Raw genomic sequence first — 27,985 nt, 5'->3', positions numbered from 1 at the left:
ACCATCTCTTGAGAAGATCAAAAGTGGCCCGGCCGTGACCCCTCGTGCACCAGTGACAGTGGTAATGGGGAACGGTCTCACTGTGCGGAGATGGGGCAAGAGGAGCCGAGACACAGAGATGGAAAACTCACTGCAGTGGCAGAAGGCAGTGCAAAACCAGAAACCAGGGACTCTGGGAGTTGGTGAAGATAGAGGCACTCGCCGATGTTGCAGTTAGGAAGATCTTCCGTCAGCTCGAGACCAGCCTCCTGAATAGAATTGTAAAGGTGGTTCAAGCCGCAGCTAAGACATCAAGACAGCGCACTAGGCATTTTTCAGTCCCAGCCTAGGTTTTTTCACAGGTTTTCCTTAAGGCTGCAAGGCAAATGCCGGGACTAACATCATCTCCTCTGACCAGCAACTGCTCTATCTATCTGCCCTCGCAACTAAATACTAATCCTACCCTAATTAAAACAAACTGATACAGACATGCTTATTCAAATACACAGGCCTGTAAACAGGCAGAATACGGCGCTGCGGTCAGCATCACCTATATAACACAACAAGTCTCTGGCGCAATTGTTAGATCGGCTACTGCTGCTACAATGGCAGGTTATCACGATCTAAGTGAGTTTGAACGTGAGCGGTTGGACACAGCATCTCCGAGGTAACGATGACATGGGAATTTTCCAGTACGACCATTTCACTAGTGTACCGTGAGTATCAGGAATCCGGTAAAACATCGAATCTCCGACATTGCTCCGGCCGAAAAAAGATACTGCAAGAATGGGACCAACGACGACTGAAGAGAATCGTTCAACGTGACAAGTGCAACGTTTCCGCAAACTGCTGGAGATTTCAGTGCTGGCCCATCAACAATTGTCAGCGTGCGAACCGTTCAACGAAACATCATCCATATGGACTTTCGGAGACGAAGGTCCACTCGTGTACACTTGTTGACTGCACGACACAAAGCTTTACGCGTTGCCTGGGCCCGTCAACACCGACACTGGGCTGTTGACGATTGGAAATACGTTGCCTGGCCGGAGGAGCCGATTTTCAAATTCTATCGAGCGAATGGACGTGAATGGGTATGAATATACGGACCCTGCATGTTATCAGAGGACTGTTCAATCTGGTGAAGGCCCCGTAATGGTGTGGGGCGTGTGCAGTTGGAGTGATATGGGACCTCTGATACGTCTAGATACGACTCCTGACAGGTGACATGTGTGAGCATCCTGTCTGATCACCTGCATCCATGCATGTTCGTTGTGCATTCCGACGGACTTTGGCAACTCCAGCAGGACAGTGCGACATCCCAGACGTCCAGCATTGCTACAGAGTTGCTCCTGAGACATTCTTCTTAGTTTAAACACTTCCGCTGGCCACCGAACTCCCCAGACATGAACATTATTGAGCATATCTGTGTTCTTTGTACTCTCTGTTCAGAATAGAAATCCATCCCCCCGTGCTCTCACCGATTTATGGACATCCCTGCAGGATTCATGGTGTCAGTTCCCTCCAGCACTACTTCAAGATTAGTCGAGTCCATTCCACGCCGTGTCGCGGCACTTCTGCGTTTTCGTGGAGGTTCTACACGATATCATTCACGTGTACCAGTTTCTTTGGCTCATCAGCGTAAATGGAGTCACAACAGAATAAAAGTATCTGTGGCTGAACAGAGCTGAACTCTAGGTGCAGCCCACCCTTAGCAGACGGGACGAAAGATGGAAAAACCTACAGCATGGCTCACCCTATAAGTAAACGGCTTCTGATATTCGCACTTGTTTCAATTTATGGCTATAACGAAGTTGCCGGCCGGAGTGGCCGAGCGGTTCTAGGCGCTACAGTCTGGAACCGTGCTACCGCTACGGTCGCAGGTTCGAGTCCTGCCTCGGGCGTGGATGTGTTTGATGTCCTTAGGTTAGTTAGGTCTAAGTAGTTCTAAGTTCTAGGGGCTGATGACCGCAGGTGTTAACTCCCATAGTGCTCAGAGCCATTTTTTATTACGAAGTAGTTGGAGGAAGAAGCAGCTGTCTTTAGCAAGAAGCAGAGCAAATGCCCGCAGAGTCCGACTCTTGGAAGGTGGGCAGCGAAGCCGCAAGGACGCAGTGCGCAGGCGGGATCGATCGCCGGCCTCTGGCTACCGACTCCCCGCGACTGGCGGTTGGCGACTGGAAGCAATTAACCCCTGTCGGTGGCTCCGTCAGCGCTCGTTACGACCGGCTGCCCTTCTTGCGACCCCGCTCCCTGCGCCCGCGGCCACGGCGTCTCCTTTATTGGAAGATGGCAGCTGCTCGCGACAGCACCGCGGCCGCATCCGACAACGGGCTTCTGCCCTCTGCACCGACTTGCCCTCGCAACTCCGACGCTGGTCATCTCCGCTCGAGTTTGCCCTTGGGGAGCACTTTCACCGCTTGAAGCTCTGCAGTGGGATGCTGCTGTACGTCGTGACGTCCCCAATCCACACACCTTCCTGCCAGGTTTCTCTCTTTCCGTAATCCCGCTGGATGGACCTTGTATCTTTACGACCTTGCTGTGGTTTACACTGTTATCTGCAGTCAGCCGCTCGCTAAGCAAACTTACAAGGGCCGATCAGACCTATCAATCACAGATTATGAAGAGTGTTAGGTGTTTTTCAAAGAAATTTCCTCCATTTGACACTTAATTGTTTGTTTATTTTACGCAGTCAGTATTTCGGCTTTATAACCACTCTCAAGTGTATGTAGACCCACAAGTTAATAAAGGATGCATATCATACTGTGCAGGGCATAGGAACAAAAAGTCATCACGTATTTGAAAACATTACTTACATTTCAAAATATGTCTGACCTGTTTGCGACATGTAATCGTAAAATACATGTTTCTGGTCTTTTAGGCCAGTAGTCGTATTAGAGGATAAGAGTACATACCAAAGATGCGTAATATGGGTGGCACTGTGCACAGTGAAAAACCATTAACACACCGTATGGTGAATTTATCATTCTGTTACCTGCTTTCGTCACTTCTATTCGTTGACTGAATAACCATTAACACACCGTATGGTGAATCTAACAGCCAATATATCCCTGTGACCTGCTTTCGTCACTTCTGTTCGTTAACTGACGTTAACACAAAATGTCAAAGCAGTGACAGAGATTTAACAAAGCGGCACAACGATCGGTACTGGAGATTGACACAGTGGCAGAGCACTGCATGGTCTGATGAATACCGATGCCTTCATAACCGACGGGAGGACGTGAATCCGTCGTCTTCCAAAGGAGGACCCACGTACTGCGGACCGAGACAAGCTGGCGGCAGCTGCATTATGCTCTGGAGAACATTCACTTGCGCAGCCATAGGCAGGTGGAACTAGTGCAAGGCACCGTAACGGCCAAGGAATATCGTTGACTGGTTGCAGACCACATACACCCGTTCGGGGACGATGGTGTTTCTCGACAATGTTGTTGTTGTTGTCTTCAGTCCGGAGACTGGTTTGATGCAGCTCTCCATGCTACTCTATCCTGAGCAAGTTTCTTCATCTCCCAGTACCTACTGCAGCCTACATCCTTTTGAATCTGCTTAGTGCATTCATCTCTTGGTCTCCCTCTACGATTTTTACCCTGTATATACGACAATAGTCGCATTTTTCAACAAGATAATGCACCATGTCAAAAGGCCAGGAGTGTGGTACAGTGGTTCGAGGAACACAGTAGGTAGTTCCAATTGATATGCTGCCCCCCCCCCCCCCTCCCTCATCCCCATCCCAATGCGCCTGGTCTGAACCCAATCGAACACATCTGTGGTGTGATTGAATGTGGCGTCACAGCTCATCGCCCTCTTCCCAGAATTTACGGGAGTTAGGTGACATGGTGAACACATGTGTTACCAACTTCCTCCAGCGACCTACCAAGGCCTCATTGCTTCCATGCCACGACGCGTCGCCGCTGTTATCCGTGCCAAAAGTAGACATACCGTCTATTAGGTAGACGGTCTTAATGTTGTGGCTGATTAATGTACGTCTCACGCGCTCTTGGCGGACCTAATTCAATGGTGTCCGCGGAAACCTCGACGTAACGAATAGAAACTCGTTGCTTACTTTGGACTATTTATGGAATATTCAGTCAATTTTTGGAGGAACATGGACATGTTAATAACATGAATACACAGTACTGATGTTCCACAATAACTGTGGATATCAATACCGTGCATTCAAGTTGTTAAGGCTTTGGACGTTGTTCTGCAGTATTTCCAGGTTATTCTGGTTCAAGAGACCTAAAGTCTCAGATGGCTTCTTAAAGAGCATAATGTTATTATGATTTGCTCTGGCTGTTACCCGCAGTTACCGTTGTTGCTACGAAAAATACCTGCACAACGACAAATCTTGTAGGGGAGGTTGCTATCTATGTTACACCTAAAGAAAATGTCTGATTAAATCCTCGAATATTGGAAATCATATTTTATTTTCACTGCATCTTGAACATTATCTTTTGCACTTCGCTATAGTAGACACAGATGTCTTATGTTCACAGTTAACGAAATATTTGAAAAATAAAAACATGTGATATCGCCCTAATCAATGGGACTGGTATCCTTCATTATGTCATAGAGTTTCCGCATGTGGGCTGGAGCGTAATAGATCTATAATATCATGTGCATGCATATAAGTGCCAATATGTTCCAAAAATGGTTCAAAGGGTTCTGAGCACTATGGTACTTAACTTCTGAGGTCATCAGTCCCTTAGAACTTAGAACTACTTAAACCAAAGTGACCAAAGGACAGCACATACATCCATGCTTGAGGCAGGATTCGAACCTGCGACCGTAGCGGTCTCGCGAGGTTCCAGAATGAAGCGCCTAGAACCGCTCGGCTCCCGCGGCCTGCTCAATATGTTTCATAATTTTTTTTTAATTTTAGGAGATTTTTGCTGGCATCTGAAGCCGAATAACACGCATTCGAAACTAACGAGGCTAAAAGTAGATATTTCAGCTTCCAAGGCAAAAGAACCACATCTGAGTGATTATCAAAACACTTACATACTATTAATCTGATGAAATTACATTTTCCTGGAGACACATGAGTTTCGACTTTATCTTCACTAAGGGTAGAAGCAGAGGCAAAGAATTTACATTTGTTCCACGGCCGGGACTTGAACCCGGGTCTGCTGCTTAGGCCTCCATCACACGGATGCATTTTTTATATATCTTATTTTGTTCTACATTGCTCGTTGATTTTGATCGGGGCGGACGCCCGATGACAACCGTTCAGGTTGTTCGTTGGTCTTTCAACGCAGTCTTTTTATTACAGAGGGTAGCTAAACCCTTTGACCGAACACGCTGAGCGACCGTGCCGGCAATGCGCCTACATGCTCTTCACGGTGACGCCCGACCCTTCACACTGCGCGGCCCGCTACCAGTCATGGAAAGTGCAGCAGCTGCTGCTGCTGCGAGATCCTTTGATGCTGCCACTGCTGCTACTGCTACGCCGACCGCTGCGCCGCTGTCTGTGAGTTTCGTCATGACGTCAGACGGGGAGGATGATATTCTTTTACTTCTATTACTGAACAAGACATCCAAAAAGGAGAAATTTAAAAAGAAATTCCGGGTGCATTCATTTCTAGAAGGACGAGTAGCGAAGAGTTTGTTTCATCCAGCGCAAGGCGACCTTCAACAGGACAATGTATTTCTGAATGTGGTGGAGATCCATCGACGAATCTTTGCCCATGGTTCAGCCTTTTATACAGGGAACAAATACCATCATGCGAACATGCATTCCAGCAAATGAGAAGCTTGCACTAACATTAAGGCAAAACATCATACTCACATCCAATCAAACATTCATTTTCTTAAAAATTGCAGATCATCTTATTATTCAAATTATTCTACATTTCTTTCTGAAGACATACTTGAATCTGGTGTATTGGACCTCAGTCTGTAACACTGTCGACTTCCTACGAGCATGTCTGTTTTTTCAGTGCTGTTAAGAGTGACTGGGAAATTTCGAAGCTGCACGTGATGCTACATGTAGTACCCTTCAGGCTGAAAATATGGGACTCCTCAAGCAGAAGTGGATGACTTGAAAATCTGAATTGAAACCGCCGTGGAACGGAAACAGTAAGTTTCCGGAAATGAGTTCCTGTTCAAAGTATTACGCGCTGACCTGACACCCGTCTACAAGTCCTCTACGTTTGTAGCTGGAATTTACGAATACTCTTTGCCTTGAATGCAACAGATGCTTCAAAGCCTTAAAACCACGATATTTATTTTGGTCTCTTTTTCATGGATGTTGTGTAAGTGCCGCGAGATATACTGTCAAAGTATTTCAGTAGCGTCAGCGAGGGTGACGTGGAATGCATGGCATTACGAGAGCCGTGTGACAAATATAGAACGTACCTGTTTAGAGAAATTCTGTTATCTGCCGGCAAAAAGCATTGTCCCACAGTTCCGAGAGTGGAGGGGCAGTAAAACTGCACGCGTAAACGCGCCCGCATTTACCCGTAAATACTTCATTAACAGAACGCCACTCGTGGCCCTTTACAACTACACGTTCTCGTCACCAGCGCCAGGTTCCCACCGATTTCCGACCGCCAGAGCAGCCTCGTAATTTTAAAGCTCGCTACCAGTTCGCCACGGCGCTAGAAATTCGTTGTGAACGTGCATAATTTATTCCCGGCCACCACAGAGCGATGAAAGCAAACAGAAATTGTTCTATGTTTCCATGGGACCAAACTATTTTGAATGTGCACCCAAGCTTGGGAAGCGTGACGCGAATGATTGCAGCTGGACGCCTTCACCCACACCCATCCTCTAACTCCACCAATCCAACCATGGGGCTCGCCATCGAGATACTGTTAAAACGACCCCATTTTCGCTATCGGCAAGGTAATTCTAGAGCCCACTACAGTTATCTTTATAGCAGACAGCTGAGAGTGCCTACGAGGAGTGAATCAAAATTTGCTTTATTATAACTCCAATCTTGGATGAAAATGTTTATTTTTAATCAGTTTATTAATTTCGGTCGGTAATGGCTATCTTCAGACCTGAATAAAAACGAGGTGCATTACTGATATCACGCTGTTACGTGTGATACTGCACACAATCATTAGCCATTTCGGCTTTGTCAGACATAATTATGGTATCGAAGGAACGCTATTGAAGTCTGCATACTGCACATGAAGAGAGACTCAACTATTCTCAGCACAACTTTTATTTGTTTGACGAACACGAAATGGCTAATGATTTTGACTGCACCATCACATGTAATAGTGTGATATGTGTAATGCAACAAGTTTTTACTCGAGTCTGAAGATGATCATTATCGACCGAAATTAATAACCCGATTACAAATAACCGTTGCGATCCAAGACTGGTTTTATAATAAAGCAAATACTCGTATTTTCCTGGATCTCTGGAAGCTTTTTCGTGACTATGTCACAACTTGCGAATCAATATTGATATAGTAAGGCTATTGTGGCGGTAGCAACTACATGGAACGGGGCATGGTTTACAGCTTGAGCTAAGAAATTATAATTACCTAAGCAGTTTTAAAACTAATAAAGTAATACATTTCAGTCACACCTTTCAGTGCTTGGTTACTTCGAAGACTGATTGTCCGCAGCTCGTGGTCGTGCAGTAGCGTTCTCGCTTCCCACGCCCGGGTTCCCAGGTTCGATTCCCGGCGGGGTCAGGGATTTTCTCTGCCTCGTGATGACTGGGTGTTGTGTGATGTCCTTAGGTTAGTTAGGCTTAAGTAGTTCTAAGTTCTAGGGGACTGATGACCATAGATGTTAAGTCCCATAGTGCTCAGAGCCATTTGAACCATTTCAAGATAGATATACAAACAGTATTCAAAAGCAATAACAGTTCATAGTCAGCTACCCTGTAGCAAGAGTACCCGATCGACACTCCAAATAAGCTTGTCTCTGTACAGTTGGTGTGTGTGTGTGTGTGTGTGTGTGTGTGTGTGTGTGTTTGCGCGCGCGTGCGCCTTACAAGTTATGAATATCACTAGGGCCAATGGGCCACATGACTACAGCACACAAAGGAAAGTTACACACATGCCATACATTCTAACGCATAAGAAATATGACTACTCAGTGGACATCAAAACATGAAATGCGTGCCAAGAGTAATTACTAGTTAGGCTGTGTTTGGCAGATTCTGGACTTAATAATCTGAAGGCACAAATACCATCAATTTATGTATCATCAGTGTACAGTTGGCTCGTACTTTGCGTTAAGAGACTTCTGGTAACCAACCAGAATACAAACTGGTTTCACCACAAGAAAAGCCACTTAAAAACAATGTTCTATACTGGTTTGCACGGGCTTGGGTTGTGGGCTATTTCAGTGCTTACTTTGATTAGTGGCTTAATCTATATATGCAGATGTCTTACAGTTGTGAACTGGGAGGGAGAAGACTGAAGATTATTGAGTTTCCTTACGGAAGTAATACGAGACTATATTCGTGGTCAGCAAACGATTGACTTGGTAAGTTAAATTCAACACTCCTACATCCATTGCTTCTGCTGTGTTGACAAACGTTCAGCTTTGGGTGACTTAAGTTACTGGTTTATTAGAAATGCAAAAACTATTCACTCTAAGAATATGGACGTAGTGGTACCGAGTAATTGACAGCATATGATGTTATTGTGTGAGGTTTAGTATTGTTCTCGTCTCGCCAAATTCTTTCTCAATTTCACACTATTATGCGCATTTGTTGGTCTGACACAGCATATGCTACTGTGTGTGGGAAAAGGCACTGTGAGTCCGAAAATTTGTACTACATCTTGGCAAAAGGACACAGAAACTTGCAAAGAATTGCTGCTAGCACTTGAGAAGTTCGATTTAATATCGCATGCTATGTACGTACGTCCGGACTTAGCTGAAGGTCCTAATATTGTGTGGGTGTTTAACTGTTCATTAACACCATCGTTTGATTATGATGATGAGTGAAACCGAGAATGAGGAAGTCCTTGCTAATGCTGTCATTGCAACAATCTTGTAAGTTGGGGCTCGCTATGGCTACCAGTTGTAAGCTTCTTGCTTTCCGAGTGTTAATTTTTGTCTTTTCAGACTTAGTAAAGAAATGTCTGACGAATGAGGTACTGGATGAGCATTGGTGGTTCAGTAAATGGTTGAATTTGAAATTATCCGATATCAGTTGGGACCGAGTGGAGAGCCACGTCTGTTAACTAATACTGGGCCCCTCAGCGGACTGGGCAGCTTGGTTGCGTTGACCGAAGTTCAGGTATAGGAAACAACCATTACTGGGTAGAACCTTGTATCTCATAATAGTTTAAACCACTATCATTGCATATGATTGTATGTGAGGAACTGAATATTTACTAATTTTCAAGCTACGTATATGGCTCGTAACATTCACTGTTTAATACTTAAGGGTTACCCATTGAGTGAAGCACCAAAGAAACTGGTATAGCCATGCGTTTTCATATACAGAGATCTGTAAACAGGCAGAATACGGCGCTGCGGTCGGCAACGCCTATATATGACAATAAGTGTGTGGTGCGGTTGTTAGAACGGTAACTGCTGCTACAACAGCAGGTTATGAAGATTTTAGTGAGTTCCAACGTGATGTTATAGTCGGCTCATGAGCGATGGAGCACACCATCTCCGAGGTAGGGATGAAGTGGGGATTTTCCCATTACGACCATTTCACGAGTGTACTGTGAATATCAGGAATCAGCTAGATCATCCAATCTCCGATATCGCTGCGGCCAGGAAATATGTGCAAGACTGGAACCAACGACGACTGAAGAGAATCGTTCAACGTGACAGAAGTGCAACCCTTCCGCAAACTGCTACAGATTTCAATGTTAGGCCATCAACAAGTTCAGCATGTGAACAGATCAACGAAACATCATCGACATGGGCTTTCGGAGCCGAAGGCCCACTCGTGTACCCTTCATGACTGCACGACACAAAGCCTTACGCCTCACCTGTGCCCGTCAACACCGACATTGGACTGTTGATGACTGGAAACACATTGCCTGGTCGGACGAGTCTCGTTTCAAATTGTATCGAGCGGATGGACGTGTACGGGTATGGAGACAACCTCATGATTCCATGGACAATGCAAGTCATCAGGAGACTGTGCAATCTGGTGAAGGTCCCGTAATGGTGTGCGGCGTGTGCAGTTGGAGTGATACGTCAATATACGACTGACAGGTGACACGTACGTAAGCATCCTGTCTGATCACCTTCATCCATTCATCACCATTGTGCATTGTGCATTCGGATGGACTTTGTCACTTTCAGCAGGACAATGCGACACCCCATTCATCCAGAATTGCTACAGGGTGACTCCAGGAACAATCTTCTGATTGTAAACCTTTCCGCTGGCCTCCAAACTCCTGAGATATGAACATTATTGAGCATATCTGGGATGCCTTGCAACGTGCTGTTCCGAAGAGATCTCCACTCCCTTGTAATCTTCCGGATTTATGGATAGCCCTGCAGAATTCATGGTGTCAATCTCCTCCACCACTGCTTCAGACATTAGTAGTGTCCACGCCCCGTCGTGTTGCGGCACTTCTGCGCGCTCGCGGGGGTCCTACACGTTTTTAGGCAGCTATAACAGTTTCTTTGTCTCTTCATTGTATAAGGTAAGAATTTCCCAGTCGCATCTGCGCCTGTTATTTTAATGTTATGTTTTTTGTAATGCAGGTATAGGAGTGAGCAGAAACTAATCTTGGGGGAGGGGAGGGGGGGCGACAGTACTCTAAAATTACCATTTTTTTATGTAACAGATCTGTTAAGTTTCGATACATCTCATCCCATCACGAAATGAATTTTATAGGTGACACAAAAACATATTGTATTCCAGAGAAGTGCTGGTTATCCACATTACTTGTTATAAACAGATAACTTTGCTACTTAAGGGCCAACAATCAGTCGTAAGTTATACAGCACTGCCAAAGCTGTAGTTTTGTCTCCCTGCAATCAGCCATGTAATGCTACATTGGCTAAACACAGGAACTCGCTTCCAGAAGTGTATCAGAATTTTACAACAAATAGTCTGTGTTCCAGATTGTATGGGGCAGGGAGGAGAAGCGTATATATGGAGACAACCACTTTGATTAATGTATCAAATGTTGGCCGCTCTACGTGTAATGTATTTCTCGTTCAACGCCAAATCACGCAATCAGTATTCGTTGCTGAATCGTTGAGGCTCATTATAATAATTTTTCACTCACATTCTTTGTTTTCTGCTCGTCACAAAGTAGACCAATTTCCATAATAGCAGCGTATTGCTCGCCCAGCATTCCGAATCAGAGAAAATGTTGTACAATATTGTTCCACATTTTTTGAGGAGTGTGGCAGCGCCTAATCTGCTACTGAGCGGAGGTCATTCACTTTTCAGGAAGAGATAAGTTTAGTTTGTGGCAGATGCTGTGTCATGACCACCATAGGGTTTTCCAGAAAACACAGAGCTTGCAGAACAATCCACTGGCTACAATGTTCTACTCATGAAGGACAGCAATTATCCCAAGTACGTATATATGCCTTGCTGTTATACAACGACTCAAACTCCACTTTCCAAATGCGGAAAACATTTTAACATGGACAGCGCATTGAACAAATACTTACATCACTCTTTCATCCTGAAGAAAATACCACAAAATTAATCTCTCCGGAATTTAACAGATTCATGCACACAGAATCAGCAAAATGTGTGGAATATATAGGTAGGAACAATTTATTGACTTCCAACATTCTTACAATACATTTGGAATAACTTTGCAATATCACTGGTTATACTAGTCAAATCTATTCGCCAGGTCGCAAGTTCAGAGAGAGAGAGGTACTTTGCATCTGTTGCTCTTAAGTAGTAAGGACGAAGTGCTATCATGAGTGGTTTCATTTTCTGACCAGTTCGCACAACCCGTGTTTGTGCCAACCAGTCAGGGGGCAATTCATCTTTCTGTGGTAGAATAGCATTCCGTTTTGGTTTACATTTCCTGCGGCTCTGAGGAAGTAACTAATAATTTTAGGTGACATGGTGGGAGACTGACTCTTTTGGCTTAGTGTCTCGAATTTGGGAAGCAGTTTTTATATTACTATCTACATCATTTAAAACCGGGACTGTGTTTTTTTGGCTCTTTTTTTTCACCCAGGGCTATCAACAGTTTCACCTGGCACCAGACCGTATCCGGTCTCTCTCCCGGCAGCGTTGCACTGTTCCACGTATAGAGAGCTCGCGAAATCATTTGTTGGATTCTGACTGACTACTTGACACTTTCCACTTCTGCACTCGTCCCCATGCCATTCTTGTGCGTTCCCACAGAAAATAAAATTAAACTTGTGGTCTATTGAATTATGTGTTGCGTTCCGTTACACAGTATCAGTATCGTAGTTGGAATCTACTGCACTGTCACAGGAAGAAAATGAACAGTGAACGATACTGGTGTGAAAACTTCATCCTTCGGATAAAATTAAGGACAAAAGTAGTTTTCGCTTGATATTTCACTTGCCAAACAACATACAAACAAAGAACATCGTCCAAACAGGCCCTGAAGGTACGACCGGTCGCGGTGTCATCCTCAGCCCTTAGGCGTCATCAGACGCAAATACGGAGGAGCATCTGGTCAGCACACCGCCCTCCCGGCCGTTGTCAGTTCTCGTGATTGGTGTCGCTACTTCTCAGTTAAGTATCTCCTCAATTGGCCTCACAAATGCTGAGTGCATCCACAGCAATCGGACGGTGATTCATCCAAGTGCTAGGCAAGCCCAACAGCGCATAACTTCGGTGATCTGACGGGAACCAGTATTACCACTGCGGCACGGCTGTCGATCTTCCAAATAACATAGCTTGATGAAACTTGGTCCATCGATAGAAGGAACTGCTACCGTATAGTACAGTACAGTATAGTATTGTAGTCACTAAAAGAAATACGCAGTGAGACAAAAAGAAATGACTCGTTTACTCCAAGACATTTACACTGAAGTAACAATTAATTATGTCGGTCCATGGACGTTACAAGGGTCGTGACATTCTCCTTATAAACGTGTATAGCCACCACAGACAACAATGCAAGCTCTGCAACGTGCTTCCACAAGGCTGGTAAGTTGTTGCTGTAGGGCGTCTCATTCCTTCACCAGTGCGGTTGACAATTGCTGGATGGTAGTTGGTGCACGTGGACGTGCTGCAGTACGTCAGCCCTACACATTCCACAAGAGTCCACTGGATCTAAGACGGGGGGTCGGGTAGATCAGTCCATTCCCCGATTATCCTCACGTTCCCCGAGCGCATTCAGTTGCGTTATTCGATGCGGTTATGGCTTGTCATCCTTAAAAATGAACTGAGGAACGAATGCACCCATGCTAAAACGCACATAGGGAAGGAGTTCAGAGTCACAGTGGCCGGGAGTTCCCAGGAAGGAAGTTCGGCGGCCAAGTGCAAGTCTTAGGGAGTGCGACGCCACATTGGGCGACATGCCCGTTGACAATGGGGATGGGGGATGGGGGAGGGCACCAAACAGTGAGGTCATCAGTCCCATCGGAGTAAGGGAGGATGTGGAAGGAAGTCGGTCATGTCCTTTCGAAGGAACCATGAGGGAATTTGCCCGAAGCGTTTTAAGGAGATAGCTGAAAACCTAAATCAGGGTGGCCGGACACGTATTTGCACCATCGGCCTCACGAATGCTAGTCCAGTGTGCTAACCACTACGCCACCTCACTCAGTCACAGTAACATTGACCATTGACTGTGCCATAATCCGGAGGTCAGTAGGCCCATGCAACATTAATGCCTCCCCACAACATAAACCTGGACCACAAAAAACGATCATGTTTGACAATATTCCTGGGCGCGCTACGTGTTCCCAACTCTCGCCATATGAGGACACATCCACAATCACTACTCACAGTATCTCTGCTCTCATCCAAGAAGAGAACGCGACCCCACTCCACATTGGTCTAGAGTCTGCGTTGTTGGCACCGATACATACAGTGTCGACGACGTGCAGGTGCCAACGGAATATGAAGAACTGGTCGTTGGGCGAAAGAAAGCATCGCATGCAGTCTGCGTACCTCTGCGGTGTGAGGGGTTACCTGTATTACAGTCCTGTTAAATTTGTTTGCAACTGCAACAGCTGCTTGAGTGGCCCTTCTTGCCTGTTGCAGATTGTAGTGGTCATCTGCTGCTGTAGTTGACCGTGGTCGATCAACTTCTCTCCTCTGGACAGCAGCCACGCCTGTGAATCGGAACGCTCCCATCATGCATGAAACAATAATGTGAACAATAACAAATTCCTGGGCAAGACTGGACACGCTTCGTCCTTCAGTTTACCCATCGTTCTTGTGATATCGTCAGTCATACGACCACACCACCGCCTGGGAGATCGATTTATTTTTATTTTTATTTTTTTACTTTTTACTGCTGCTACTCTTTATAACAACCCGCCATCTTTATACATAAGACGGGTCCTTTCTAGCCCATGGGCTGGTCTCTTAGCCGACACACAGAGCGCAACGACCATACTCTGTGTGTCGTTGCCCATGCCCCACCAACGTGGAAGTGGGCCACAATGCCCTCTTTCTGATTATGTATTTGCTGCCATAAATACTTATTGAAAAATGAATATACAAAGATTTGACAAAATTATAATTCTAGAGTTTAAAGTTAGTTTTAAGTTGAGATATTCTATAAAATTAATTTATGATTAATGATTTATGTCTTAAACATGCAAGAGTTCATTGATAAAGTTTTCGTTTAAGTTAACTATGCTTACACTTACAGTTCATTTATCAAGAGTGCAGACTTTAAATTGAGACAGACTTATTTCGTGCTCATATTAATTTGCTACTTCTATTATGACCATTGATACCTTACTAATATTTTATTATGTGAATATAAGACTTAAAATTAATAGATATAATGTGTATGTGGTTGTTCGGTTGTTACTTGCATTTAACGCATTAAAGCCTTACCCATCTAGGTCGTGATAACATTGCCATTGACATAAATATTGACATTGAGAATGTTGTTCAGTCACTAGCTTAAATCTTTCAAACGCAAGTTAAAAACTTAACATATTACTACTGCGTCAATTCATAAAACTTGCAATTAGTCAGTCATAAAACTTACAATTAGTTCATCATAGCTGTAATATCTATGTATACCGTCAGAGCATTACAACTTTACAGTTCTTGGTATAACACATCGTGTTAGCTCTCGTCGGTGCTATCTCCCTCTGTTTCCTCGCTGTCACGGTCGTCCTGGAGTGTCTGTCGTTGCTGTGGCCGGAACTGCGCACCTTGGCGTTGCCTCTCTCTCTCCTGTACTCTTCCTTCAGGGCCCTCGAGACTCTGTCTGCTGTATCACTGATTAACTTCCATTTACCAGGGTCCCGCAGCGCTTGCTTCAGATCGTCTTGTAGCAGTTGTACTGCCTCACTTGGTTCATGTCTATTGCACTGGAGAACAACATGCTCTGGTGTGCCCACGTTTCCACATGTGCAATTGGCAGCTCTCTCCTCATGTATACGGTGAAGGTATGTTGCGTACGGTCCGTGACCTGTAAGGAAATGCATCATGCCTACGCCCTGGTCATCATGTCTCATTTTTAGGCGCTCTTCAGTATTAAGAAAAAACTCATATAGGCGCCTGCTCTTTTCACTGGTGTCCCACGGCCTTTGCCACTCCAACAGTCTCCATCGCCTTAAGTCGTGTCTGTTTGGGATATCCTAGTCAGTTATCTCGTGAACTTTGTGATTCTGTCCCCGTCTCAGCCAATACGATGCCGCTCTGTACCTTATTGTTATATCTATAGGATACGTGCCAAACACTACACATTGGGCTTCAGTAGATCTGCCGGATGCGATTCTCTCGATAAACGGAACAGAAGAACGGCTGTGCTTGCCAAAGAGTACAAAGCCAGTCGCAGTACTTATGCTCGCCGCGAGGCGCCGCTAGGCCACTTCACGTGCAGCAGGAGAGTAGTGCAGTCGTGCCAGTCTACACTTCGTAGGGGCGGTCAGTGGTCAGCCAGCGCCTATGTTACTCATCGTCTGCAGCTCAGTCATTGCTGCCATCAAGTCTTTGTAGCCCAGTTGTAAAGTTCCGTAATAATTGTACAGTGAAATCAACAGTACTAAGTTGGCAGTTATAAAAAATTCTACGTTCTGTCATGTCTACAGCCAAGTTAGTCTTCAAATTCACCGGATTCGACATTCAAGATTACAAGACACTGCAAGATTTGTGATTTGTAAATTATATCATTTTACAGACGCTCAGTCTAGTTGCGTCTTCTATAACAGTCAACCAACAGATCGTGGACTACAACAAAGTTAAGTAATACTTTCTTATTTTATACTCCTGCTAGTGAAGTGTGTTATCCTGTTGTAGCTACCAAGCGGTGTTGGCATAGTATGGCTCTGAGCACTATGGGACTTAACATCTGAGGTCATCAGCCCTCTAGAACTTAGAACTACTTAAACCTAACTAACCCTCTAGAACTTAGAACTACTTAAACCTAACTAACCCAATGACATCACGCACATCCATGCCTGAAGCAGGATTCGAACCTGCGACCGTAACGGTCGCTCCGTTCCAGACTGAAGCGTTGGCGTAGCAGAACCCCCTTTTTGACCGCCATGGCTACCTCATATTTGCTACCTCATGATGCTGGAAGATCGAGAATTATCAGTTCTTCTCCGTGCGGATTCACAGTGCATAGAACAGTGTTCTGTGACTGACACACACTGTCTTTTCCTGTACATTCAACTGTCTCTAGTTGTGGAGCCAGCCCCATTTGGCACTTCAGCCACGCTGACCTCACGTGACGTGACGTACAATTTTCTGCGCACTATTGGGGTACCTCTGGCATCATGCTCCAGCACTTTCATTTATCTCCACCGAGTAGTAACGTTGTTTGTTGTTGTTGTTGTTGTTGTTGTTGTGGTCTTCAGTCCTGAGACTTGTTTGATGGAGCTCTTCATGCTACTCTATCCTGTGCAAGCTGCTTCGTCTCCCAGTACGTACTGCAGCCTACATCATTCCTAATCTCCTTAGTGTATTCATCTCTTGGTCTCCCTCTACGATTTTTACCCTCCACGCTGCCCTGCAATACTAAACTGGTGATCCCTTGATCCCTCATAACATGTCCTACCAAGGGATCCCTTCTTCTAGTCAAGTTGTGCCACAAACTCCTCTTCTCCCCAATTCTATTCAATACCTCCTGATTAGTTATGTAATCTACCCATCTAATCTTCAGCATTCTTCTGTAGCACCAGATTTCGAAAGCTTCTATTCTCTTCTTGTCCAAACTATTTATCGTCCACGTTTCATTTCCATACATGGCTACGCTCCATACAAATACTATCAGAAACGGCTTCCTGACACTTAAATCTATACTTGATGTCAACAAATTTCACTTCTCTGGAAACCCTTTAGTAACGTTAGTTTATCTATTTCGTCCTAACATTTTGCAGTAACAGAAAGAACGTAAGTAAATAGAAACTCCGTGTTTCGTTCCTTCATTTAGATTCACAAAAGTCTACTGTTTTGCAAAAAAGTACGATGCCGGTCGGGTGTCCGAGCGGTTCTAGGCGCTTCAGTCTGGAACCGCGCGACCGCTACGGCCGCAGGCTTGAATCCTGCGTTGGGCATGGATGTGTATGATTGCCTTAGGTTACTTAAGTTTAAGTAGTTCTGGGTTCTAGGGGACTGATGACCTCAGATATTAAGTCCCGTAGTGTTCAGAACCATTTGATCCAAAAAGGTACGACATTCTGGGAAACCTTAGGGTGACTAGCTACAGAGATTTGGAAGCTTGTGTCTTTTCTTTTTATTGACAACAATCATACCAGAGTTTGCCAGGCTTTGATGTGCAGCATCAAGAGGGAGAAATAAATTCTGTCGACTCGCCGCTCTGAAATGAGGAATTTCCTCACTGAGTCGCTTTTCTGTTCACACAGAGTCCACCAGATGACAGCGGCGAGCTTCTTGAATATTTCACTGGAGACGTCTTGCGAGCACCGGCCTCGAGAAAAAGACGCCGACGTCTCCACCAATGGGCGCCTCAACGGCCTCCGTATCGTCGGACAATGGAGCGCTAATTACCTAATTATAATGAATGGGCCCCGTGAATCCTCATAACGTTTAATATTCGGACAGTAATTTCTGCCGAGAGCCAGGCGGCGTGTAATTGCGTTTCGTGCCGGGCGACTGCTAATTTAAGCAACTCGGTTTCGTTTTTCGAGGGACGAAACGGTGAAGGGACACGCCACAACGAGCTGCACCTATGAGACGAAGGGAAACTGGCCGGGCACTATAGCTTGCGCAAGAAACCACTCGAGAGAAAAGGAGTTACTTTAGAGTAAGGTGACAAATGTCACGGTATAGCGCTGTGCACATATACAGATGGCGGTAGTATCACATACACAAGGTATAAAAGGGTAGTGAATTAACTTTGTGCTCAGGTGAATCATGTTAAAATGTTTACGACGTGATTATGGTCACACGGCGGGAATTAGCAAAGCTTGAACGCTGGAGCTTGTAATGGTCCTTTATTTACGTGACCATTACGGCACTCCAACCCCAGTTGTCGGTACCAGTAATGGCTCGGAGCACAATGGAACTTAACTTCTGAGGTCATCAGTCCCCTAGAACTTAGAACTACTTAAACGTAACTAACCTAAGGACATCACACACATCCATGCCCGAGGCAGGATTCGAACCTGCTACCGTAGCGGTCGTGCGGTTCCAGACTGTAGCGCCTTTAACCGCTCGGCCAGGTACCAGTAATATCGTACTACTTTTCTGCGAAGTAACAGACATATTTTTGTGACAATATTCACATTTGGTTTTATTAATGTATAGGTACTCCGATGTATCGATATATTACAGTGATATGGTTCTTGTGTGTATTCATTTTTGTGAGACTGTCATAACCTTTGACTTACTTGTAACCAATTTGGCGCGAATGCGCATAGAGCAGTCTTTGTTTCACTTTTGCAGAAGTTAAGTTGTTATTTCGCTTTGTAAAAGAACAGTCAAGTCTTGTGTTTGGTTAAAGTGGAAATTAAATATATGAAGATCGATACAAAACTGTTTTATCGATGATGTGACAATTAAGAAGACGTATATGTGAATTTACAAGAAGTTAAATAAAAATGTGGATCGTGAACACTAAGTCAAATATTGTTTCTACCATACCATTGTTCTCATTTGGAATTATTTGATCATTAAGAATTTCCTGAAAAACGCATTTGTTAGGTCTTCAAATATTGCTAAAATACAGATCTGGACCTTCTGGCAGTCAAAGTGGAATCACTCTAGAATCAACAAGATCAGCCATAACAACTTCGACGAAATCTACGTGGTAATCCATTCAAGACTTTTTTACAGTGACTTCATTATTTCCATTCTGACGATACCATCCACAGTCAATAACATTGTTGTTGCCCGATAAAGCGAACATATGCTGCGTGAACAACATTATTAATCTGATTTCTAACCTACTTTGCAAGTGGTGGTATTGTTAGAAGCTAGAGGCATGGTACATTCCATTTCGGAAAGCGTTAGGGAATTCAATGCTCCGAGATCCATGGTGTCAATACTGTGCCGAGGATAACTCATTTAAGCTATTACATCTCACGATGGACAACGCACTGGCCAACGGTCTTCACTTAACGACCGAGGGCAGCGGCGTTTGCGGAGCGTTGTCAGTGCTAACAGAGAAGCTACACTGTGTGAAATAAACGCAGAAATCAATGTGGGACGGACGACGAACGTATACGTTAGGACAGTGAGACGAAATTCAGCTTTAGCAGACCATTGCTAACTCCACGACATCCTGCAGCAGCTATCCTGGGCCCGAAATCATATCGGTTGGACCTCAGACAGCTGAAAAACCGCGACCTCTTAAAATGAGGCACAGTTTCTGTTGGTAAGAGCTGATGGTAGGGTTCGAGAGTGCCGGACCTCACAAAGCCATGGACCCAAGTTGTCAACAAGGCACTGTGCAAGCAGGTGGAGCTCCATAACGGTGTGGGCTGTATTAAGATGTAATGCACTGGGTCCTGTGTTCCAACTGAACTGATGATTGACTGGAAATGGTTGTGTTTGACTACTTGGAGATCATTTACAACCATTCATGGACTTCATGTTCACCAACAACGATGCTTTTTTTATTGATGGCAATGCACCATGTCACCAGCCCACAGTTGTTCGCGACTGGTCTGTAGACCATTCTGGACAACTGGAGCGAACGATTTGGCCACCCACATCACTCGACTGAATCCCATCGAACATTTATGTGACATCGGTTGCACTTTCGCAATTATGGACGGCAACAGAGGCAGCGTGGCTCAATATTTCTGCAGTGGACTTCCAGCGACTTGTTGAGGTAATTCCACGACGAGCTTTCGCACGACGCCAGGCATAAAGAGTCCCGATACGATATTAGGAGGTATCCCATGACCTTTGTTACCTCAGTGCGTTCACACACGATATCACCAACGGCAGACGTACGTGAAATGTGGATTCAGTTGATAACTATTGCTGTTGTGGTCTGAAATCTGAAGACTGGTTTCATGCCACTGTCATATCTAATCCACCCCGCTCGAGCCCTTTCACCTCTACGATTTTTACCACACCACACTTCATTCTTACACAACTGATGTTTCCTGATGCATCCCGATGTGTCCTGTTAACCAATCCCTTTTTTTAAAGTTCTGTGCCGGCCGGAGTGGCCGTGCGGTTCGGGGCGCTGCAGTCTGGAGCCGAGCGATCGCTACGGTCGCAGATTCGAATCCTGCCTCGGGCATGGATGTGTGTGATGTCCTTAGGTTAGTTAGGTTTAATTAGTTCTAAGTTCTAGGGGACTGATGACCTCAGAAGTTAAGTCGCATAGTGCTCAGAACCATTTTAACCATTTTAAAGTTCTGCCTCTTCACTTGTTTTTTTTTTCTTCACCATTTCGACTCAGTACGATCTCATTAGTTCTTCGATCTAACCATATAATTTTTGACATTCTTCTGTAGCACCACACTTCAAGAGCTTCTATTCTCTTTTGAACCGTTTGTCGTCCACGTTTCATTACTTTACAATGCTACACTCCATAATAATGTCTTCAGAAACCACTTTCTAACAGTTAAACCTACACTCGATGCCAACAAGTTTTTCAGAAAGGATTTTCTTGCTTTTGCCGGTCTGCATTTTATATTATGTCCACTTCAGCCAGTATCAGAGAAACCTGTCTACTACTTTTAGGGTCTCATTTTATAATCTAATTTCCTCAACACAGTCTGATTTAACTGCACTACAGTCAATTACCCTTGTTTTACATTTGCTGATATTTTCTTGCAGCTTACTGACAAGACACTGTCGTCCCTGTTTATCGGCGACATTTTGTGAAGGGTAAGAACAAAAAGGTTTTTGTTTATGGTGTTAACACGAAAGGAAATCATTTTAAAAAAATATCAATAGTCTGTTGGATTTCAATATCTGTAAGTTAGCAATATCTGTCTGAAATTTTCCGAATACGTTCATTAGCGCGGTTTGTATATCAATCGTAAATTATAAAGCAAATATACGTAAAACATTATTCAATTTTCGCGTACGGTCAGCGATGACCGCAACTTAATGCAACCTGTCATTTCCAGCAGTGTGCGTCCAGTGTGCAATCAAATTATCGCCTCGCTTGTCGTTCGTTATTTTCACCAGTCAGCTATTCACACCACTCCCGAGTCCAATTAACAGACTTTGTATTTGTCTACAAACATGAATGCGTAGTGGAATTCCTTGGGAAAATAAATAAGCGCAACCTTGACTTTCAATATAGTGTAGGGGATATCTAACATAAAATGTGTTTGCCAGTTGGAGTTCCGGTAACGGTGAGCTGAAGTTAAGAGAGTTCTCACAACTGGCTAAATTGATCGACGCGAGCAATGAGAAATGCATATTCACCAATGAAATGAATCTGTTCTGTTACCAAGTATTTACTGGTGAGGAACACAGACATCAAAATGCCTTGGTTGTAAGGCAGTTCTCAGTGAATCAAGGACTACTTTGAGGCAGTGAAATACGAGCCGAATTTCGACGTCTTGACCTCTGCGAAAGCAGCAAACTGGAAACAGGTTGTCAGAAATGGCAATCTATTACTGTCCTGATGAATCTTAAGAATATTGATTCCATTCGTCATGATTTATGGGTCGGAAAGTATGTCACTCTTCGGCTCCGACAGAATCGAATATACCATACATGAAAACATGTGAATGTTATTTATTTCAAAGTTGATAAAATAGTATTTCACTACAGTCATTTTAAAAATAGGAATATTTAAGGCATGTTTTTATCAATCTCAAGATTATTTATGTGCCAAGTGAGAGAATACTTCTTAATATCTAATGTTCTTCAGTGGTAATGGTTACAAGTATTGAAACCGTCGGTGTAGAAGGTGGTTATACTTGTGTGAAAAAGCACCGTGCCTGGAGTACACGTGTGTTACAAAGTGTGTACAGGAGCGAGTAAACATAAATAGGCCGTGGAACACACACACGTTACGCCTCGATTGGTGTATTTTACAAAAAAATGGTTCAAATGGCTCTGAGCACTATGGGACTCAACTGCTGAGGTCATTAGTCCCCTAGAACTTAGAACTAGTTAAACCTAACTAACCTAAGGACATCACAAACATCCATGCCCGAGGCAGGATTCGAACCTGCGACCGTAGCGGTCTTGCGGTTCCAGACTGCAGCGCCTTTAACCGCACGGCCACTTCGGCCGGCGGTGTATTTTACACAACTACTTGCACCCATTGACATCCGCAAAAGTGTATAGGTGCCAGGTGAGACTGATTTCCGACCAAGTGCTTGTGTTTGCTTAACATAGCTTAAGCTATTGCAGACCACAGGCCTCTTATACAACCCAGTAAATACTCCTGAACAACCTCCGAAACTTTGTCGGTTCATTTCGGATACACCATCTACAACTGCGTCCACGACTTGCGGATGGCCCATTCTGCTGAAACCACTCCTAATCATGTTACATTACTTGATTGAAGAATAGCGTTTCTACTACACACAAGGATCATGTTTATAGGTACACACAATTTCTAATCTTCTATTAGTCCATCTCCTCCTGCCCCCTCTCTCTGTCCATCACTTTCTCCCCTATCACAGCCCATCCCTCCTCCACCTTTACTCCCTCCCTGTCACCTCCTCCATTCTCTTTCTCTGTCAATACCCTCCACCCCCTTCTCTCTGTCAATCTCCTCCTCTCCCCTCCATCTCTGTCCATCTCCCCTTCTTCCTCTCTCTTCCTCTCTCTGTCCACCTCATGCTATGACCCTCTCTGCCCATCTCCTCCTTCCCTCCCTCTCTCTGCTCATCTGAGGACATCCACGTGTATAGCCCCTGGAATGCATTCCAGTATCACCTGCATAACATACCTACCATGAAGGGCAGCTTAGATGTCAGGGATCACTAACCATTTTCATCCCCACCCCCACCCATATGGGAAGTAGTTGTCTCTCACCCTTGTAGCACAGGTAATAAGCAGGATGTGTCTGAAATTTAGTTGAAATAGCTCCAGTGGTTTAGGATGAAATGTCGAATATACACAACACAGACATACAAAAATCCATTTCATATGTCGATACGATTTCTATTTTATTTTGATCCCAGAAATGTAACACCGAAGTTTTTTACAAATGTTTAGAAACTCTCTGTAGGCTACATTCAGAAGTGACACAATAGTTTTCCAGATTGTGGATGTAAGTTGAGAATAGTTTGAAGCAATCCTACAGATCTAAAAATTTACATTTATCAATCATTTTCTGTACATAAAACATCTGTAACTCTTAACGGGATGTTTTTGGAAGTTGTTTCAAAATTTAAAGCTCGTCAGAGATATTGCCATTGCCATTTTGCATTAATTATGTGGTTTCCCTGTCGAAGATGGCAGTTTCTACAGTTCCTCTGTTCCCTCCCCCCTTCTCTTCCCCCTACTCTTCTTCCTCTTTCTAGACACCCACTTAAGGAGAGAGGGAGGAGAGAGGGAATGGGGGGAGGGAGGGAGAGAGAGAGAGAGAGAGAGAGAGAGAGAGAGAGAGAGAGAGCGGCCTGTACAAAATACAGGTTGACTCTTACATAGAAGATTACACCGACCAGTCACGTTCTAAATACTTCCATTCCCGGAGATATTTCGTTCTGTACATCTGTTTGACAGTAGAAATCTACAAATAGCTAATGTTACATTACTTACTATTTACAGTGGAAGACAACTGATGAAAATTACAATAAACAAATATAGCAGTCACTTATAAACTATTGCTGCAGAGTTATTACGTAAATATTATGGTATACACTGGAAGTATATTAAATGATACTGGCCAGTTGCACATAAACTAATAGTACAATAATGGACATATTATGGCACACATTGAAAGCCACAGTCGGCTGATCCCGGCGGAGGTTCGTGTCCTCCCTCAGGCATGGGTTTGTGTGTTTGTCCTTAGGATAATTTAGGTTAAGTAGTGTGTAAGCTTAGCGACTGATGACCTTAGCAGTTAAGTCCCATAAGGTTTCACACACATATGAACATTTTTGAAAGCCACAGTAAATAGTTTAGGATGGGTGTGTACATGTAAATATTACAACAGTGGACATTTCACTGTTTTTTTTCTTTTTTACTTTAAACTGGAAAGCAGGTGAATGAAATTTTGAAAAAGGGCTGCATGTGCTAACTCTGTTTGTTCATTGAGGAGATTTTCTGGTGATTTGCTTTCATGTACATGTATTTCAATCTCGTCAAGCAAATTCATAAAGCTACTTTTCTCAGCAATGTGCAAAACTTTTACATGGTCTTCAATGCACTGTATTCCATGACTGTTAGTAGTTGTGTGCATGGCAAATGTGGATTTTGAAATGTTGTTCAAACGTATGGCATCTATGTGCTCTTTGAACCGAGTCTCATTGTTTTTTTCCAGTTTGTCCCAAATAGTATTGGGGGGGGGGAGGGGACTTTGACAGCTGAGTTTGTATATGGCAGATTTTTTTGTATGGGGGGTTGTTATTCTTCGAGTTGTGAACTGCTACCTGCTGGAGTTCGTTGTTTGTGTGGAATCTTATTTTAATGTTTCTGTTTTTAAATAGATTGCTTATTTTGTAGGATCTGCTCCCTAAGGAAAGCAGTGCAATACATTTTCCGCTGTTTTCTGTTGTGTCTTGCGTAAGTTGAATGATTTTATGGTGTGCAGCTTTGTTGGTTGATGGATTTTGAATTTGTGATAGTTCGTCTATCACAAGAGGACTGTATTCATTGTTTAAAGCTATGGTTTTAATGATACTGATTTCTTTTTATTTTTGCACTGGTTCAAGGGGAATCTTGTGTAGGCGGTTCAACGTGGATCTAAAATAGGCCATCTTCTGCTTGTTTAGATGACAAGATGAGCTGTTGATATATATGTCAGTGGATGCTGGTATTCTATAAATCTCAAAGTGCTGTTTATGGTTTTTGTTGGCGATTTTTATGTCTAGCAAATTGATGTTGTTGTTGGTCTCATGTTCAATGTTGAATTAAGAGTACATTTATGTGTAGGAAATTGATGCTGTGGTCAGTCTCATGTTCAACAACAGCATCAGTTTCCTAGACACAAAAATGACCAACAAAAACCATAAAAATCATTTTTAAGCGATGGTCCGATGAGATCAGATTTCGGTTGATAAGAGCCGGTGCTAGAGATCAAGAGCGGCGCGGTCCCCAAAGCCATGGACATAGGTTGTCAACAACCCACTGTATAGGCTAGTGGTGGTTCCACTGTGGTTTGGGCTGTGGTTCATATGGAATGGAGTGGGTCCTCTGGTCCAACTGAACCCATCATTGACTGGAATTGGTTATGTTCGCCTACTTGAAGACCATCTGCAGCCATTCATTCATGGACTGCATGTTCCCAAAGAACGATGGTATTTTGGTGGATGACAATGAGCCATGTCACCGGGCCACAATTGTTCCCTACTGGTCTGAAGAACATTCTGGGCATTTCGATCGAACTGTTTTGCCACCCAGATCGTCCGACGTGAATCAAGTACAACGTGTACGGGACATAATGGAGGGGTCAGTTCGTGCGTAAAATCGTGCACCGACAACACTCTCGCAGTCTTGGACGGCTGTAGAAGGAGCATGGCTCAGTATTTCTGCAGAGGACTTCCAATGACTTGTTGAGTCCATGCTACGTCGAGATGCTGCACTACGTTGGGCAAAAGGAGGTCAGACACGGTGGTACTAATTATTCCATGACTTTTGTCACCTCCGTGCCTAATGGCAGCTTCACCTGATGTTTGTCAGAACTGGCATGATCTTCGCAGACAACACGTGTCTTCTGTGTGTGGTATAACCTTCTCGCATAGTATGTATGGAAGCGGGACTTCGAAGAAATTCGTGGGTTCAAATGGCTCTGAGCACTATGGGACTTAACTTCTAAGGTCATCAGTCCCCTAGAACTTAGAACTACTTAAACGTAACTAACCTAAGGACATCATACACATCCATGCCCAAGGCAGGATTCGAACCTGCGACCGTAGCGGCCGCGCGGTTCCAGACTGAAGGGCCTAGAACCGCTCGACCACCAGCGGCCGGCGAAATTTGTGGGAAGCAATAAAAAAGACGGTCATCGCATCAACAGACGTCTCAGTAACATAAAGAATAATGTAGTTGTACTTAACATTAACAGTATCTGGTACCAATGTGTGTTATAACAGAATTTTAGTTTTTTGTTTCCTATACTACTGCGCCTTTCGTAATATCTGTACTAAAGTGTAGAGACTTGCTTGTTCTGAAAAGTTTGTTATCCCTCTAAGAGCACGTCCTTAACGTGAACTTCAGGATCGGAAGCATCCGAGAGTACATATTATTCTTTACACAGATGAAATATTCTGCTATTAGTTCACAGGCAGTATCCCTTTACAGTTGTCATTTTGCTGGATATATAGGCTTCTTGAATGGAAAAAGTATATTTATAAATATATTTTGATGTATAGTAAGACTTGACAATAAAACATGACAGTGTCAGGAGACGTAGATAAGCGAACTTATGTATATGCAAAAGTTAAACAAAAATTATAAAATCTTTTAGTTGTGTCTTGGTCGCTTCAAATAGTGACAAACTTGACGAAACTTTAATTTTTATATTTAACATGTTTAATATTCAAATTACAGTTCGTAATGACGATGAGTCTACTTCCTAGAAGGTACATATATAAATACACGTGGTTCAGATTTGCACACTGCAATTTTGTTGGTCGTCGTTAGACGAGGGCCTCCCTTCGGTTAGACCGGTCGCCTGGTGCGAGTCTTTTTATTTGACGCCACTTCGGCGACTTATGTGTCGATGGGAATGAGATGATAATATGACAACACAACAGCCAGTCCATGAGCGAAGAAAATCTCCGACCCAGTCGGGAGTCGAACCCGGGCCCTTTGCATGGCATTTTGTCACGCTGACCAATAAGCTATCGCAGCGGGCATTTAGTTTGTATAAACAATAGTACATTGAAGCATGGTGGTTCATTAGAGAGCGTACGCCGAAGTATAACATTACCAGATGACGTTCTAGTATACAATATATGTAGAGTGATCTGAATATTTTTGTTATCAAACGGAACTCGTAATGATGTGTAAAGTAATGTATCTTTTGCGATCAAGAAAATAACTAGATTTTGTAAAAAAAAGTTACAAAAATTTTGAAAAACACTCTAAGACAAGAAAGACGAAGCATCACGTAGGAATTATCAGAGTGGGACGGCAATCAGCAGCTGTGATGAACATAGACAGACAAACAAATGATTACAATTTGAGAAAGATTGGATGATTTATTGAAGAGGCGGACCTTACAAGTTGAGCGAGTCAATAACGTGTTTGTCCACCTCTAGCCCTTCTTCAAGCAGTTATTCGGCTTGGCATTGATAGAGTTGTTGATTGTCCTTCTGAGGGATATCGTGCCAAATTCTATCCAACTGGCGCGTACAATCAATGGAATCCAGAGCTGCTCGGAAGGTTGTGCCCA

Source organism: Schistocerca americana, chromosome 2 (genome assembly GCF_021461395.2).
Source record: "Schistocerca americana isolate TAMUIC-IGC-003095 chromosome 2, iqSchAmer2.1, whole genome shotgun sequence".
Taxonomy (NCBI): Eukaryota; Metazoa; Arthropoda; class Insecta; order Orthoptera; family Acrididae; genus Schistocerca; species Schistocerca americana.
This window is presented reverse-complemented; position numbering follows the sequence as displayed.